Source organism: Notamacropus eugenii, chromosome 5 (genome assembly GCF_028372415.1).
Source record: "Notamacropus eugenii isolate mMacEug1 chromosome 5, mMacEug1.pri_v2, whole genome shotgun sequence".
NCBI classification, from domain to species: Eukaryota; Metazoa; Chordata; class Mammalia; order Diprotodontia; family Macropodidae; genus Notamacropus; species Notamacropus eugenii.
This window is the reverse complement of record NC_092876.1, coordinates 62,150,097-62,168,108: the sequence shown is the minus strand read 5'-3', so window position 1 is coordinate 62,168,108 and position 18,012 is coordinate 62,150,097. Positions and strand designations below refer to the sequence as shown.

Sequence of the window (18,012 nt, the reverse complement as noted above, 5' to 3'; positions counted from 1 at the left end):
TTGGAACAATTCTTGTGCTCCAAGGGCTGGAAACCAAGTAGATGCAACAACAAGATGACTAAATTTCATTTCAAATTGCATTTGACTAAATTTCAAAACAAATAAGGAAACTTAGAACTTAATTTTGAAAAGGTGCTTTTCAAATATTGCCCAGGACAAAATATCTTTAAGATACTTGGTATAGACATGGATTCTGAAATTTTCTACCAAAAACTGTTTTTTAATTCAAATAGTACTTTGCACATACTAAGCACTTAATAAATGTTTGTTAAACTAACAGATACATTGCTCCTACAACACTAAAACATGTAAAAACAAAAGATTTCAACATTTTAAAAACTGAATCAAGTTTATAATCTGCACTGTGTTTCAATATACATATTCCTAAATCAACAGCAAGAGTAAAAGTGAATTTCAATTTTTCTAAAAATTGTGTTGGACCAAGAATTAGATCCCTGCAAACAGTATGCCTCTATTTTTAAATCCATATTTGTCCTCGGCTCCCCTCACAAGAAGTATCTCCATTCCTGTGAACCTAATTAATAAGAGCAAAGGCATGGAAACAGAAAACAATCCCTAAATGGAAAACAAAGACCTGTAGTGGCAAACAACCCCCTCGGGCCTCTAGCTGCAAACAGGGACTGTACTTCATCTCCAGATGGAACTGGCAGATGGTTTAGCTCAATCCCTAAATCTTGGGAGCTGTCACCATCAGGAATTGTGGCAGCAGAGAAATAGGCTGTCAGAATCCCCAGTCTTCTCAGTAGTTTCCAAACACCCATTTAGTGAAACGCTCTGAGCTTGAGCAGTGTCAGTCATCCAATACATTTTTGGTTCCCATATTTCTCCACTCTTTATTCCTCCCCAAAATTCCCTTGAATGGCTTCTTAGCACATTCAAATCCTCCCCAACCTTCCTTTAAAGGCTGCCTCCCTCCCCGAAACCTTTTCTAACCCTATCAAGCAATGACTAACTTCCTTCTCCTCTGATTTTATGTCAATCTGTATAACCACATAATTTAATCACCTTCTGAATTTTTGACTTCAAACTTAACTAGCAAAACTGATAATATTTGCAGATATCCCTCTTCTCTATTCATCTCACACTAGACATCAGTCTTTCACTATTTCCTTCTTTGCTCATATCTAAGGTTAAAAGGTAGATCTTTTTCTTGCTAATAATACCTCACTGTATGCTCTTACTTCCATCCTTCTGCAGCAAAAATGCCCCCCACAATCACACTCCACTCTCATCTTCAACCTCTTACTATCTGCTGACTCCTTCCCCAAGGTCTAGAAATATGTCTGTCTCACCGATCCTTAAAAAACCCACACTAAATGCACCAATCCCTCTAGCTCTTTCTCTCCTCTCCTTTGTGGCTAAACTCTTTGAGAAAACTGTCTACATCGGCTATCTCCCCACCCTTTCAGTCTTCTAAAGCCTCTGCAATCTGGCTCCTGGATTTTTTAACCTTCAAATAAAACTGCTCTCCAAAGTCACCAACTGTCAAATCAAATAGGCATTTCTCAATTTCAAACTCTGAAGGGATCACCTTCCCCATATTCTCTCTAGATTTCTGTGACACTGTTCCCTCCTGGTTCTCTTACCTTTCTAGTCTATATACTATACACAGAGTGATCTCATTAGAACTCATGGTTGGTATTCTCTGCACATGATTCCCAGACCTATTTGGTCCTAATCTTTCTGCTGAGCCAGTCATGAATCCCCAACTGACTCGCAGAAATCTTAACCTCAATATTTCATATGTATCTCGTATTCAACATGAGCCAATAATCAATCAATAAACATTTATGAGTACCTACTACGTGCCAGGAGGCAGCTAGGTGATTCAGTGGATAGAGCCCTGTATGACTCAGGGCAAGTCATTTAATCTGTTTGCCTTAACCCACTGGAGACAGAAATGGCAAGCCACTCCAGTATCTCTGCCAAGAAAACCCTTTGGACAATACAGTCTATGGAGATGACTTTTCTGAATTGCAGATCTAACTCACCTCTCCTCCCTCCCCCCACTCATAAGCTTTAGTTAGAACAACTCCAGGATCAAATGTTTAATGCCACTGCCATGTAACTATAACCTGGCCCCTTTCCAGACTTCTCACACCTTTACTACTAACAGAACTACACTGTCCTCCCAGCAGTCTCTCTAATAGGAGAACATTTTCATTTCCCCAACTCTGGTTTCTATGCCTTTGCCCCTTGGTAGGTTCTGACCCCTTCACCTCAACCTCTTAGCTTCCCCCGTTTCCTCCAAAATGCAACAACAAATCCCATCTTCAGCAGACAGTTGTTCCTACCCCTCTCAGATTTTCTTCCATCTATTGTGTACTGATCTTGTATGGACCTACTAGTTTTTTAAATGTTTTCTCCCTCATTATATAAACTTCTTGAGGTGAGGTGCTGCTTTTGCCATTCTTTGTATCCCAAGCACATAATAAGTACTTATTAAAATGCTTGATTGTCAGTTTTCCTTTCTCAACTAAAATCTCAGCTACATGACAGCGGGGAACATGTTTTGTATGTTATTATTTCCCCAAACCCCTATGATGTATGTACCATTACTACATAAGCAAGCAGGGCATAATGGAAACAAAATAGATCTGAAATCTGAAGACCTGAGGGATTCCTTTGCTCTACCACTCATTTACCTATGTAACTCTGCAAATCACTTACTCCCTTTGGGCCTCACAGAGCTCAGTCTATTTTCTCTTCTATAAAACAATGGACTAGATTTCTAGGATCCCTTTCTAACTCTAAGATCCTGTGCTCCCATGATACATGAAGTGCTCAAATGCCTCACAGTTAAAATATTTCTTCTGGCCCTAACGTTTGAGAAGGTAAAGTATAGGCATATTTTTGCTTCCACGAAAGGGGTCTAATTGTTCCAAAGGTAAAACTGACAGGTCTTGGCAATAGATTGGACATCAGGAGTTAAGGACACCTAGGTTATAAGCCTGTGTTGGCCAGAAGGACGGTGGTGCCCTCAACAGTAACAGGAAAGTTAGGTGGAGGAATATGTTTGGGGGAAAAGACAAGAAATTCAGTTTTGGACATGCCAAGTTTAAGACACTCGGTTTGAGATGCCCAATTGGCAGCTGGAGATTGGAGGTCAGCAACGAGGCTAGGGCTTCATAAGCAGATTTGACAATCATCAGCCTAGAGGTGACACCAGATTCCACAAAAGCTGATGCAATCACTAGCTAAAATAGTACTATCAGCAGAGGAAAATAAAGAAAAGTCCTGGCCAGGACAGAGCCCTGGTGCATACTTATGTTTAGCTGACGTAACCTAGAAGACAATCCAGCAATGTTCTGAGAAGGAATAGGAAGAAAAGAATTATTCCGTTATATGGCTCTCCTGGAAGAAGCAAAGGGGTAAGATACTAGAATTTAAACAATGTAAAAATATATATATCAATAAAAAAATTTTTTTAAGTAAATGTTTCATAATTACAAAAAACATGCATGACTCCTAGGAGAAATATAAGATGTGTCCCTGGACTCCTTTGCAGAGGTAGGAGACACATAAGTATTAATTGGTTTTGCTCATTTATTTCTCTTCTTCCATTTTTTCTTCAAAATATCATTTGTTAAATGAGACAGCTTTCTAGGATGGAGACTGGAAGAAATTTAGACAATATAAAAAAATATTTTTTCAAAGTGATTTCTTTGGCAGCTCTTACCTTAACTTGTTCATGTTATCTGAAATCCCTGAACTGGAATCTCAACGAATGGCTTACGTACAGCCTTAAGCTAAAGCTCTAGCCAAAAGGATGTTCTATAATTTTACACTGAGGCATGTAAGTTTCCTCTACACTTTTTTTTTTTAAACTAATTCTCAATTATTTAGGTCTTTCTACAAATATTTACTGAGCCCCTACTAATTTCAAGGCACGTGCTTTGAAACAATCAGTTAAGGATTTGGTTACCTAAAGATGCTTCCAGGAGAAATCAATGTCGCTTTTAGACTAGAACAAGGAGCAAGACTAATCTTTGCTAAAAGATAACTGCACAAGCAACAGAAAGTAAACAGCACAACTTTGTAACGTAGTCAATAAAAGGTAGTTAATATAATCCACCTTTCAGTATCACAAACTTCCCCTCAACTTCAGTAGTTCTCAGTCCCTCATTACAAATACATTTTCTCCCTACCACCAAAAAGTTAACTTGAAGCAGAATCTGCTTGTACCATAATGTTGTCAAAAACATTTGACACTATTAGCAGAGGCAGGCTCTGGGCAGCTAACTCTGCTCTTTATCTCAGATGATATTATCTCTAAAGCACTCAGCACAGTGCCTGGGACATAAGCAGGCACTAAATAAATATAAAAACATAAATGTATAGTGCCTTCCCTTTACTTAACAAAATTCAACAAGAATTTTGAATTACACCTGTTACTCTGAAGGAGTATAGCTGGTCACCAAAGGAACAGACTGGAGCAAGGACAGGTATATAGAGATGGTATCTAATTTTTACTGCTCAAGAACAAACTTAAAAGTCTACAAGCAGATGATAGAATGACATCTTTTAGCAGTGGCAAAGCACAAAGAAAATTAGTCCAATATTTATTAAGGACTTATGTGCTCAGAACTATAACTGTGCCAATTATGAATTTGGATCTCAGAATTTATAGTCTTTTTAAGCAGATAAGACCAACACATTAAGACCATTAACCTGGCCTATGTCGTAATCCGACAATGCAGAAAAAGTTAGTATTTAAGGTAAGGGATACACAGGAAACATTTGAAATTGAACTTCTTTAGACATTTCAAATTCAACATGTCCAAAGCTGAACCGTGTTTTCCTCAAAACCCACCCCTCTTCCAAAACTTTACCCACACTCTCTCAAAGGCAACATTATCTTTCTAATTGCTCAGTCACCTTTCTAAACTCAGGGTCACAACGTCAGTCATCCCAACCCCTCACTCTCTTTCAGTCTGCATATTCACCCATAGTTGCCAAATCTGTGTAATTTTTACGTTCATATCTTTCAAATCCTGAATCACATAACCTCCTCAGACGCTCCTTAAGTCTTATTTGGATTTCAGCAATAGTATCCCTGCTTGGATTGCAGTCAGCACTGATATAGTGAGTAGAAAGTGGGGGTGGGGGGGCGCCTTGGAAGCAGGAAGACCTGAGTTCAAGTCCTACCATTACACATAATAACTGTAAAACTGGTTAAGTCACAACCTCTCAGTGCTCTAGGCATTGCTAAGAAACTCTACCTGGACTGGTAGTTTCCTCACCAGGCAGGGTAGTTCTTTATGCCTGTGAAAGAGTAGCAAAGTCAGTCCCGTTCCTATTCACTGTATCTCAAGTCTCTAACCACTTCAATCCATTCTCCACAAAGTCAACCAATCAATGAGCATTTTTTAAACTCTTATTGCATCTCAGGCACTGACATAAGCCCTGGGAATACAAAAAAAGTAAAAAAATAAAAGAGAGTCCTGCCCTCAATGAGTTCATAGTCTAATGGATGTGACAATATTTACATACAAGATATTACAGTGTAAAAGGAAGTAATTCCAGAAGAATAGCACTGAGAGTCAAGTGATAAGGGAAAACATCAAAGCCCAAAGGCTATTACCTCTAAAATCAAATATAAACCCATCTGTTTGGTATATAAAGGTCTTTATAACCTTACTCCAACTTCCTTTCCAGCTTTCCCGCACACCACTCCTCTCCATTCCCCAAGATTCAGCTTAAGTGCCACCTTCTACATGACTTATTTTCCTGATCCACTAATGCCTTCCTCAAAAAATCAGGCATGCATTTTATAACTAAACTATATATACTTTTATATGTGTACCTCAGACAATTAGATTAAGCTCCCTGAAGGTAGAAATTAATTGCATTCTTTTTTAATATCTCCAGTAGAATGTCTGTTAATAGATGCTTGTCAATTGAGGAAGGAAACTGCAAACAGCCTACATGGAGGACATGGATCGGTCCTCAGCAGTGGCTAGAAATATATGGTGGGGCTACATTATAGAGGGAAGGCCTTAAAAAGCAAAGCAATGAAACTGAGACTCAATGGAGGAGACCACACAAAGTCATTTTAAAGTGTGTATAAAAGAATCATCAAAGAGATATTGTGGAAGATTAATCTGGCAACAGTTGTCTTCTCACTTTACGCTACACTTCCTTGATCATCAGCTTCTATGGATTTAATAAGGGGATTCTCAAATCTACATATCCAGCCCTAACTTCCTTCCAAACCTTCAAATGCCTATTGGACATCTCAAACTTGATGTTCCCTAGACTTCTGAGATTCAACATGTCCAAAACTAAATTCATTATCTCTCCCCCTCTAATCACTTCCTATTTCCAAACTTCCCTGTTACTGTGAGGACAATATCATCCTCCCAGTCCCCCAGGTCAACCTAGGTTGGTGGTCATTTCCAGTTAGGTCTGACTCTTCAGATCCCCGTTTGCTATTTCCTTCTCTAACTTGTTGGACACTTCAACCCCTAGCTTTATGTCATCTTTGTACCATCCCCTCAACACCTCACTCTCTAACCCCCTCCCCATATCCAATCTGTTACCAAAGCTAGTCAATTTTATCTTCTAACATCTCTTGTAAACAAACACCTTCTTTCCTCTAGACACTGCTACCACCCTAGTGCAACCCTCATCACCTCACATCCATGACTTCAATAACCTTCAGTTGTCTTTCTTACCAGTCTCTTCCATTCATAAGTCAAATTAACCTTCCTGACCATGGTCATAGAGTAAATAAAGTGCAGAGGTTCCCTATGACCTTCAGAATAAAAAAAGAAAATCCTGTTTGACATTTAAAGCCCTTCACAATCTAGTCCCTTTCTGCTTTCCAGTCTTCTTATACCTCACTCCCATACTCCAGTGACACTGGCCTCCCTACTGTTCCTTGAACATGACACTCCATCTCCTGACTTTTTCCCCTGGCTGTCTTCCATGACTTGGATTCTCTCCCTCTTTGGCTCTACCTTCTAGTTGCCTCCTTCCAGATCCAGCTAAAATTCCACTCTCTACCAGAAGTCTTTCCTAACTCTAAGTAACATTAGTGCTGTCTCTCCTATTAATTATCTCAAATGTATCCTGTTGATTTCATTCGAATATGTGTAAGTTTTGATGTTGTCACTCCCATTACCATAAATTCCTTGAGAGCAGGAACTATCTTTTGTCCTTCCTAATCTAAGCACTTAGCTCAGTACCTGGAGCCGAGCAGATGCTTAATGAATGCTTACTGAGTAACTACCAGGAAAAGTGAAAATAAGAGAAGTTGAGGCGATAAACCAACCACCACTGCCATGATACAGATGAACTAAGGGAGAAGCAAGAAACAGAACTTGGTAAGGCATCAGAGAAGTAAACAATGCTTAATTCGGCTAACCCAGAAGACCCAGAATAATGGAGTTGTCCTGACCCAAATATGAAGTTCATAAGAGATACAAGGCAACTTGCTGAATAATGGACCGAGTTCTAGCTTTGGAGCCAAAAAGACATGGGTTCTAACACATATTGGCTGTGTGACCTGGGCAAACCACTTAACCTCGAAAGACTCTAAAAAAGTTTCTACATCTCAGAACTCCCAGATCCATGAAATCACAAATCTAGCCCCCTTCCCCATTTCTAAAAGGAACAAAAATCTTCATTGCCTAAGAAAATGTACACACTGATGACTATTATTAAAGCATAGGTCACTTTTATTTGACCAGTGAAATGCTAAGACTAAGAAAGTATCAATCTCATGCAGATACCACCACTAGGCACCACCACTGCCCTAAGGAGGTCAATGAGAAAAAGGTTCAGATACCAAAATATTTACAACAGCACATTCTGTGGTAGCAAAGAACTGGAAACCAAGTAGATAACTCATTCAACAATAAAAAGATAAATAAATTGCAGTACATGAATGTAACAAAAAAGATGACTGAAGAATTCCAAGGAATACAGGAATACTAGTATCAACTGATGCAAAATGAAGCAAGTTGAACCACTAAAGATAAACAATGACAACAGCATCAGGGGGAAAAAATCTGAATGTTGTATAATTATAATAATCAAGATGGTTCCAAAAAAGATGTGAAAAACTACCTCCCCTCCCTTCTTTTAAGAAGGTAGCAGACTGTAAGAAAGGCTTTAAGTCTGGTAAACAATCAAACTTTGGAACCAAATTATGGAAGCATTTTAACTCAAGACTCTACAAGACCCCCACAAGCTAGCAAGCAGTCCCACCTGGAACTTTGACTTTTTACATCAACTGAAAGCTATCCTTAACATAAAAAAGGACCAAGATTACCAATGAGGCTGTAATGAACATAAATCTGTTGAGTCATCGTGTGGAATTCAGGAGATTTGAGCTAATCTCACATATTCACAAAAAATTAGCCTGGACTGAGGGCAAAAGTTGTAGTTGTAGCACAAACCTACAGCAATATGGGTTAACTTCACCCCGGGTGAATCAATATGGGAACCAACTATGGACTCTTTAGACAGAATATAAAAAGTGTTTTGTTCCTTTTTTGGGGGGCAGAGAGGGAACAGGAGGAGATAGATGTCTCCAGCAGACAGCTTATCTCCTGAACAGCTTTTAACCACTAGGAAACTGCTTTTAGCTGAGGGTACTAGAATATTTTTTGAGGGTTTTATAAGTAATAGGGGGTTCAACACATGGAATACTCAGGCTTCCTGATCTATGAAATCAGATTTGGGGGTAGGGGACTGGGAGGAACAGGACAATAAATCTAACAACACTAAAATGATTTGTTGTTTTACCATTCCTAGTAGGCTTTACATTCCTAGGGCTAGCTAAGTAAAGAAAATAACGCTTCCCAGCACAAATTCCTTAATACAATGAATTGAGGTAAACTGAGTAATGCTTTAAGAACATAATAAAATTTAACTTCATAAACCACAGCAATTGTGGACTACCACTTTCCATACATACCCTGTGCCATCCATAAAGCCTTCATTAAGGGAATCAACTCAACTGGCTTCGCCTTCCTCTTCACCTTTTAATCTCAATGGTACTGAAGTACATATAACGCTGAACAGGTGTAGTCTGGTTACAAGTTCAGCCTTAACTCCTTTTCAGGTAATACATGAGCTCACAGGAAAGTTATTAAACATCCAAAGTGCTGCTTTCCTTTGCCCTTCACCTTATTTGCAATCTAATTATTTCAAAACAGCTTTGCAGTCAGCCACTTTTACCTTCCAATTCAATTGTGAGCATCAAATCAGATGGATAATATCCACTTAAGTTTTTTTTTTTCCTGTCTGGACAGCTGAGCTCTTTGGACTCAACATTAAGCCATTTGGGGTCTGCAATGAGCTGTCCTTCATGAAGTGATTGACAAATATCTTTGACAGACATCTCTCACTTTATGCCTTTGCTTTTAATTAATAAAAAGATCTCTGTTACACCCAGTGAGAACTGTATACACAATCAGCTCTAAGTAATCTTTTGGGAAAGCCTGATTTATTTTGTTCTCATACCTTCTGAGATTTTTTGGGGGGTCCTACACTTGTGACTTTATCAGTTTAAGGAGTCTGCCAGGGAAGAGGTTTCTTTTCCTAATGCAGTAATATAATAGTCTTAGAGGGTCACTTAGATTACCATTTACATGACTTGATCAGGATCAAGGTCATTAAGTGTAAAAGCAAGATTTCAACTCAGGTCTTCCTGACTCCATTAGGAAAAAAATTAGAGAAATGGAAAAATAAGTATATGGGTCAAGAAATTTTCATAATTTCTTGGTTACATTTTTGTGGTTTTAAAATGGACCATTAGCTTTGCAAAGAGTTTGGTACCCTTTTATCTTCAAGCTATACAGACTCAAATTCTCAATAAACCAAAATCAAGTTACACCCCACCCCCCTCAACAGGGGTCTCTTGTGCGTTTCACTGTATTTTCCAGCTGCTCTTCCCAATCTTTTCGTACTTTAAGATCATTTCTACTTGCTCATGTTGAACATCAAGAACTGTTGAGTTCAAATGTGGTAGTTCCATTACTGTCAATGGAGACAAAAAGTTATAGAAATCTTCATAATTCTTTGCTCCACTTTTATTGTGATCATTATCTGTTCCAGTTTTATTATTAAAGGTCCTATAGCTTAATTAGGTCTCTCACTAAACTTTCTAGAAACCTACTTGCTGTTTATAAAGGAGACACCAAAAAAATACTCCAAAGTAAGAATTTTAAAACAATTTTATTGTAAACTGGTGTTGCCAGTGGCTGCCATACTTTTCCAGACAATCTTCTGCTGGCTGAGGCGAGGCTCCTTGGATTTCTTTTTTGGCAACTGATAATAATCACTTAATAGACAGGAAATAACTGGTTGATGTAGGAGTCATTTCAGACACAAGCTGGACAAAGAGCAAAACCAATACCGAAAACAGAATAAAAATGAGGAAAAATACATATAAATGCAAGTGAGGTGATTCCAATGTGACTCATTTAAACAAGATGAGAAAAATGGGAAATGGATAAGACTATATAGACAACCATTATTTGCTAAAGAGAGTTGCAAAACTTTCTTGTGATGTTAAGTCCATCACCACCATCAGATGTGCATGACATAAAGCAGTAGAGAGGCAGCAAGTTAGAGTTACTAGAGAACCATCAAGACTTAGATTCAACTCCCTCAGATAACTCTCACTGGCTGTGTTACTCTTTGCAATCTCAGTTAAGCCCCAACTCCATGCCCATCCTCCCTGCCACCACCCCCCCCAAAGGAAGTAAAATGGATGCTGATCTTCACATGCTGAGTGAGCTTTCTCACCTGGAGTGTGGTTTGGAGACCTCTGAAAGATTCACAAAACCCTTTTCAAGGAAGTCTCAAGATCAAAGGTCAAAGTATTTTCATCATACTCGAATGAGTTACTACGTAAAATGCTTTGCAAATTATTGATATAACCCACATAAAGAAAGCTCTTGGGGGTGGGGAAGGCATCCTGTTTGAGAACACTTGCTCTACAAATCAATGTAATTGGGGGAGGGGGAGGAAGAGTCAGGGACAGTGTTGCAGAGAGGACGTCCTGTACTATTTTGCCTCCTTTCTTACTCCTTGACCCCTATCTTCCAACATATTTCCAAAGCCCTTCCCAACTATGCATCAAGGTCACCAAGAATATGATTATTTCATTTGGAAGATCATAGTTTTCTCTCCAGTAGAACTATCTACCTCCTCATCTAACAGAGTAGCACATGAATAACAATTATCTTGGTTATCCTTTTTGGAAAGGCTAATTAGGAGCACTTCAACAAAAGATGAGAAAATATCCTATGAAATAAATCTTGTTGGTTTTGCATGCATAGTAGATCGTTGCAACCCCTTTACAAACCTTATTCAAAAAGGGGCAACATACTTGTCTTCTAGTTTCATTTGTGGCAAGAACACCAAAATTGATGATTCCTTCAGCTCCTCCAGTAGGTTTGTCTGCTCTTTCATCACTGAACAAGGATCTCAGTTTTTAAGATACTATTTATAGGCAGTTTAAAGATTGATTTTAGCACTCTCCACTCTCTGTCCCTCAATGCAGGAGCAAAGGGCTAAGGGCCTTTTCTACATTTTTCTTTGTTTCATGAGGTAGCCACAGGCCAAGAATTCACCCAGTTATTGGTGATGAACTACTACAAACCATAGCTAGTCTGGTCCTCAGAAGCAATGTGTCCAAGACTAGTGCTCTTAAGACACGTTTAAAATAACTGAAAAAAAAAAAAGTTAGCCAGCAGCGTACCTTAAAGAAAGAATTGTAGCAAGACCTGAAATCTGCTACATGGAGAAACCAAAATACAGACTTGATTGTTCAACCACAACAGTAGGAAAGCTGGAAGAGAACTCAAAGACAAACCCTCTGATTTTACAGATGAGGAAATCGATGCTTAAGAAAGTGAAATGACTTGCCCAAGGCCAAAGGGGTAGTAAAAGTGATAGGCAGAATTTGAACACAGAAGCTCTGACTCTAGAGCCCTTTCCATTGAAGCACAATGGATATAAGTGAAAAACATATATACAATACCATATCTGAATACAAAATATACATGGATGGGGAACTATTCAAGTCCTTTTCCTCCATTCACCCTAAGTGTGATCAGTCTTTTCCCCTAGAGCACCTTCCATTCCTAACCTAGAACAACCCAACTGAAACTACCGAAGTCCATGACCATTTAACACCAGAGAGCAGAAAGCATTCAGGAAGAAAAGCTCTTGTGCTAAATTCAGAACCAAACATTCTGAAAGCTGTTTTGCTCCCTAACCCCATACTCCAACAACAACAACAACAACAGAGGTGAAGATGCAAATCAGCTTTGAGTCAGAAGGGCATTTGGGACAGAAAAAGTGTTAAGCTAGAGGGCAACTGGGATGACAGAGTACATTGAGCTCATGCCATTCAAGCATCAAAGGAAGGAACTGGAGAAGACTTAAGGGAGCCAAGAAAGCTGTCCCAAGTACTTAAAGGCTGTTGACTAATCATAGGTTTAATTATGGAAGGTGTACCTAGTCCAGCTTCTCCTCTACTCTTATTTTACAGATGAGGAAACTGGGGACCACAGGAAGTTCTGTGACTTGCCCAAGTTCACATAAATAGTGACAGAGCCAGAATTTAAACCAGGTCCTCTGACTCCAACTCCAGCACTTTTTCCATTGTACCACACTATTACAGAACTCCATTCAAAAGATTGAAAAGGACTGAAGCCATTTACTGTTAATGTTCCAGGAAAGCTAAAATCCAGGACACCTTAAAAGTTGGCACCTTGACCCAAAGTCACTATAGGTGAGGAACCAACCCTATTGTGGCTATTTCATTTGAGCCGAATAGGATGAGTAGAAGATTGGGAATGGAAAGATTTCCCAGGTCAGGTCTATTTCTTCTGCATTGCTTCCATTCAGCCACTAAATCTCTTTAACCTAGAAAATACTACACTCCTCCCAAGTAATTCCAAATTAGGGTAGCCATAAACCTCTCTTCAGTAGGACATAGTACCTATTAGGAGGCAGAAGCAAAAGCAAGGTAAAAATCACCTCTTCTTTCACAGGAATTGCTCTTACCACTGAGTCTAAAAAGAGATTCCTAAACCTATAAAACAGCCTTAACTAACAGAACCCTCCTCTTGCACCTATCCCCTCACCCCCACAAAGATTATCTGTCACTTACCAAATTATATTTAAATGCTAATGAGTCACTCCCAATAGCTATATAATGAGCAGAGCTAAATAAATAACTTAAGGGACCAAAAGTAAAATAACCCAGAATAATAGTTCAAAAACATTTATATCAAATCTAGTATTTACTAGGCTAACTAAGACAGACTTTAGGTTGAACATGCCAATGGTGTCAGAAACCACTTTAGACACTGAAACTCATGGCACTCAGTGAAGCAACCGAATTCTTTATATGCCATACTCCGAAAAATTCTCAAGTCATCCCTAATAAGAATTTAAGTTATATATTATATATATATATATATATATATATATATTTTTTTTTTTAAAGAAACCTCAGATTTCCTTTCTACTAACAAAACCCTTGCTGCAAACAAATCAAATCTAACAAAAATAGTTGGTACAATATAGGTGATCTGCACTGTGGCTTATCTCATTTTTGCCACAACAATTATATTTCTCACTAACTTTACTGAGAATTCCTAAGACCTTAGTAGTTACCTTATCTGTATTGTCACGTCTGGAAGCTATTCAGAACACTGACTTATTTCTCTACTTGGAAAAGCTTGTCACAATCCTAGAGATTCCCTTCTAGAAGCAAGGAAGGTGAAAAAGGGAAGAGAAAATAAAGCAACATAACGTACACGAAGATTTCAGTATCTAAGATGTGATGAAGATTTTAGATGAAATATTTTAGATGACTGATGAAAAGGGGACTCTAAGCAAGAATTAGATTCTGGGTTTTAAAAGGGGAGGAGGGGAACTTTGACACGAGTGTTATGGTCAAAATTAAAAAGCCTATTAATTTTAAAATGACCAAGAAGATGAGGCAGTGAAGATAATTTAAGCCTAGAAGAAACAAGGGAATGGGTTACTATATTTTTGAGGTCATAGTAAAATCAATGGATGGTGACAGGAAGCAGGAGACAATGGTGAAAGGAAGATTAGGAAGAACCATATGAAAATCAAAATCAAATTACAGTTACTTAAGAATCCTAAAAGTTAAGGGAAAAGTACAGAAAATCGACAATACAAGACCTACCTACCCTTTTGGCAAGGTCTTTACAGCATTAACGGGACTTTACTAAGTCAGTAAAGAGTTACAACAGTAAAGTGGTGTAAAAATACTCCTCACTCCATCTACAACACTATTTTAAAAGTCTACACAGGAATTAGTTTTACACAGGATAAAAGTTCAAGAGAGGTTAAATGACTCCCTCAAAGTTGACAAAGCTTAAGGGGCAAGTCTCAATAAGAAACTAGGGACCCCTGACTCTAGATCAGTATTCTTTCCATTATACAAGATAAACTAGAATGAAGCAATACCATCAAAGTCTAGAATAGAAAGCAGATGAGTTTTTGAAAGTACCAGCCTAAGGAAGCTTAGATAAAATTCTCAAGCTGGAGGGGTTGGGACTGGGGCTAAACTCTACCACATCTGAGAAACTGCTAGGCATACTCAGCAATTCTAACATAGTTAGAAAAGTTACACTCCTAGTCATAGGAAGTTGAATCAATCCATTTTCCTTTCTTGAGGAAAAGGGAAATGACCCCAAGGCAGGCAAACAGAAGAAACAGCATCAATGAAAGATGTATTTGAGAGATTTTATGAGCATGCAGCCAACAACATAGTTAATCGTGAATTTCTAAGACCTTTCCTTAACATTCTCTGGATGTGAAAAGCAAATTCAAAACATTTTCTTCCTTTTATTTCTTCTATCATTTAAAAAAACTAGTGAGACTTCAACAATAACCTGAAAGGGATACAAACAACTAATAAAAAATAAGCTACTAAAACCAAGATTAAGTATTTCCAAGCACTGAGGTTCACTCCATACCTGTCTGGTGTTAGCTCTCCCTAAATCCTCCAGGTTGCCTTCTTTAGTTCTAAAACTGGATCCCTGTCTCAACTTCCTACAAAAAAACCCTCATGATCAGTTAACCTAAAGGAGTTAATTCAGCACAGCAGGGGGCATAATTAGTGGCACAGCTGTAGCATTTACAGGTGTTTCTAAGTAGTAATTAGTTCAAAAATAATCACAGAATCATCAATTTAGAGGTAAAAGGGATCTCGGAAGCCATCAAAACCAAACCCTTCATTTTACAAATAAAGGTACAGCGAAATTATTAACTTGCCCAGGGTGACAGCTATTAAATGACTGCGAACATTCTGAACCCAAATCTTTCTGGTCCCAAGACCAAACACTCTATTTCACCACACTAAGCAGCAGCAACAAAGCTTATTTTCTGGGTTTGTAGAAATTTTGTTTTTAACGAATCTGCTGACCCACAGTTGCTGATTACAGTCATCTACCAGTGACTAAATCTAAACTGTGTGATGCTACTACCACAGAAGGGAAATATGTAACTATTAAACAGGTAAGAGTCTTAGTTTAAGGTTTCTAAAACAAGGTACTACTCTTTTCCAAGCTGTATCTCCGGACTTCCTCAAAATATCAAGACCACGTGAAAAATCCCAACTCAAGGATCATCAGCCACAACACACCGCAAAAAGTATGCTCGAAAATTTCGTCTCAAAACTCAAACCTGTGCGACTTCAGTCCTTAGGCTCAAGTTCTTCTCAGGCACACAAAGGAAAAACCAGTTCAAGCTACATGTTCAAACATGAGTGGACCCTACTTAACGCATCACACGAGTGTCGAGTTTTCAAAAGTACACACACTTCTCTATTACTGCATTTTATAGTCAAAAGATTAGCCATTAGCTCATTCCTGACCCTGGTGTCTATAAAAACTAACCAGCTCAAGGACTACTCCTGACTTCTTTTTGGAGTTCATGATTTTAAAAATTCTCAAACGTCATTTTTAACTACCAAACACAGACAGTAAACAAAGTATGGGTGAAATAAGCCGTTTCACATTCACCACCTAGATTGCAGCAAAAAATAAAATAAAAGTGAAAAAACCTTTAGCCCGATGATCAAATAAATGCAATTTAATAGGCTCCTCCAGGGAGGGGGAGGTTGTCTCGGAACAAAAACCACCTTCACTCGGTCCGGTTCAGTCAAGAATCCCGGGCCCCTATACAAGTGGCCTGGAGCTAACGCAGCCCCGCCAGGGAACCTCACCCTCGCCCGGTCCGACCCGGCCCTACCACACACCTGGGCCGGGCTGCGAGGTGAGCGAGCAATGGATGAACCCTCCCCAGCCCCCCGGCTCCAGGTTTACTCGCCTGGAGAGAAAGGCCCCCCAGAACGAGCGGAGCCGCAAGCTAACGGGGCAGGACCCCACCAAAGAGTTAACCCTCTCACCCCAGCTCTCGGCAATGACGTCATCTTTGCACCGCACTCCTAGAGCGCTTTAAAAAAAGGATAAAAGGAACAAAGAGGAGGTGCGCCCACGGGCGGGGATCAGGTGAGTTCTGCGGAGGGGGGGCTGGAGGCAGGGTCGCCGCACCTGGGGGGCTTCCGCTCGCCCTCGTCCTGGGCAGCGCAGGACCTGGGATGGGCAGAGTGAGGGGAAGGGGGGGCTCGCGGCCCGGCAGGGCGGAGGGAGCCCAGGGCTGCCCAAGGTGGCGCGGGTGGGGCAGGAAGGGCGTCGCCGCCTCGGCCCCAGCTCGGGGGGCCCCCGGACCCCGCTTCCCCGGGGCGGCGGCGGCGGTTCCGCTCCCCTCCCCCAGCGCAGCAAAATGTCCGCGGCGGGCGGCGAAGCAGGAAGTGAGAGCCGGGCGAGAGGGAGGGCAGGCGGGCGGCGGCGGCCCGGTCCGGGAGACCCGAACGAGAGGTACCCCGCTTCCCGTTCTCCTCCCCTCCCCCTGCTTCCGCCGCGGCCAGTGACAGCCCGGCCCGAGCAGGGCCCCCCTCGGCGCCCCGGATGGACCTGCCCTCGCCGCCAAGGCGCCCAGGGTCGTGCCAGCGTCCTCGCGCGCTCGCGACGGGCGCCGGGGACCGAACGCGGGGCGGAAGGCGACGGGACTCGGGTCGGGGGGAAAGGGGTGATTCACCCCCCAAAAGAAGCCCCTGGGCCCCCAGCACTCACCTCAGCTTCTCCGCCGGGGCGTTGGCAGCACTGCGCGGGGTCTCCTCCGCTCCCGGGCAGGGGCACGCCTCTGACGTCAGCGCGCACGCCAGCCGGCGCAAAGGCTGTCTGGGGAGGGCAGGAGGAAGTGGAGGAGGTGCCTCAGGGCCGGGGAAGCGGCTGCGCAGCCGCAAAAGAAGCCTCCATCTCTCTTCCTCCTCCCTCCGCCCCGCCCAGCTCACCCGAGTCCCTCCCGCTAGTTGAGCATGCGCAGTGAGCAAAGACACTTCCTCTCTCCCAGCCTCCTCCCTAGGACCTTGTTCTTCCTGTAGAGGAGACCTGTGGATTGGGACCCTAGCGGGCTGAGCTCTGACGTCACTGCAGTTAGCACGCATTTGTTAATTTCTTAGGAGATGTCCCTTGCGGAAGGAAGCATCTGCTTTACACTCCATCCAGGGGGCCGTGTACAAAAGAAATAATGTTAACAATTAAAGCTAAAAAAAAGTAACAATAATATTAATAAATAATTTACATTATTCTTTAAGGTTTGCAAAATGCTTTACCAATATTATCTCCCCTTATCAATCAAGTAAGCCATGTGGTGCCGAGAGCCAGCAATCAGGAAGACCTGCCTTAGACACTACCTATGTGACTTGGGTCAGGTTTTTCATTGTGTCCGACTGTCACGCCCTTTCTGGCTCTCTTGGCAAAGATACTGGAGTGATTCACCATTTCCTTCTCATTTTACAGACGAGGAAACTGAGGCAAACAGGGTGAAGTGACTTGTCCAGGGTCACACCACCCTAGTGTCTGAGGTCAGATTTGAACTCCAGGTCTGGAATTCTAATCTACTAAGCCACCTCGCAGC

General features: G+C 40.9%; 1 protein-coding gene across 4 annotated transcripts in view; it reads right to left on the bottom strand.

Annotated features, from left to right (window-relative positions):
* Positions 1–17,258, bottom strand: part of CDC42 (cell division cycle 42) — a 48,365-nt gene extending 31,107 nt beyond the window's left edge. For 2 of the 4 annotated variants that reach the window (XM_072609221.1, XM_072609223.1), the window contains exon 1: positions 17,166–17,258. The gene's annotated coding sequence lies outside the window, so the exon portion shown is untranslated. The remainder of the gene's footprint in view (positions 1–17,165) is intronic. The other 2 variants (XM_072609222.1, XM_072609224.1) reach the window with 1 other exon arrangement.
* Positions 17,259–18,012: the final 754 nt, after the last annotated feature.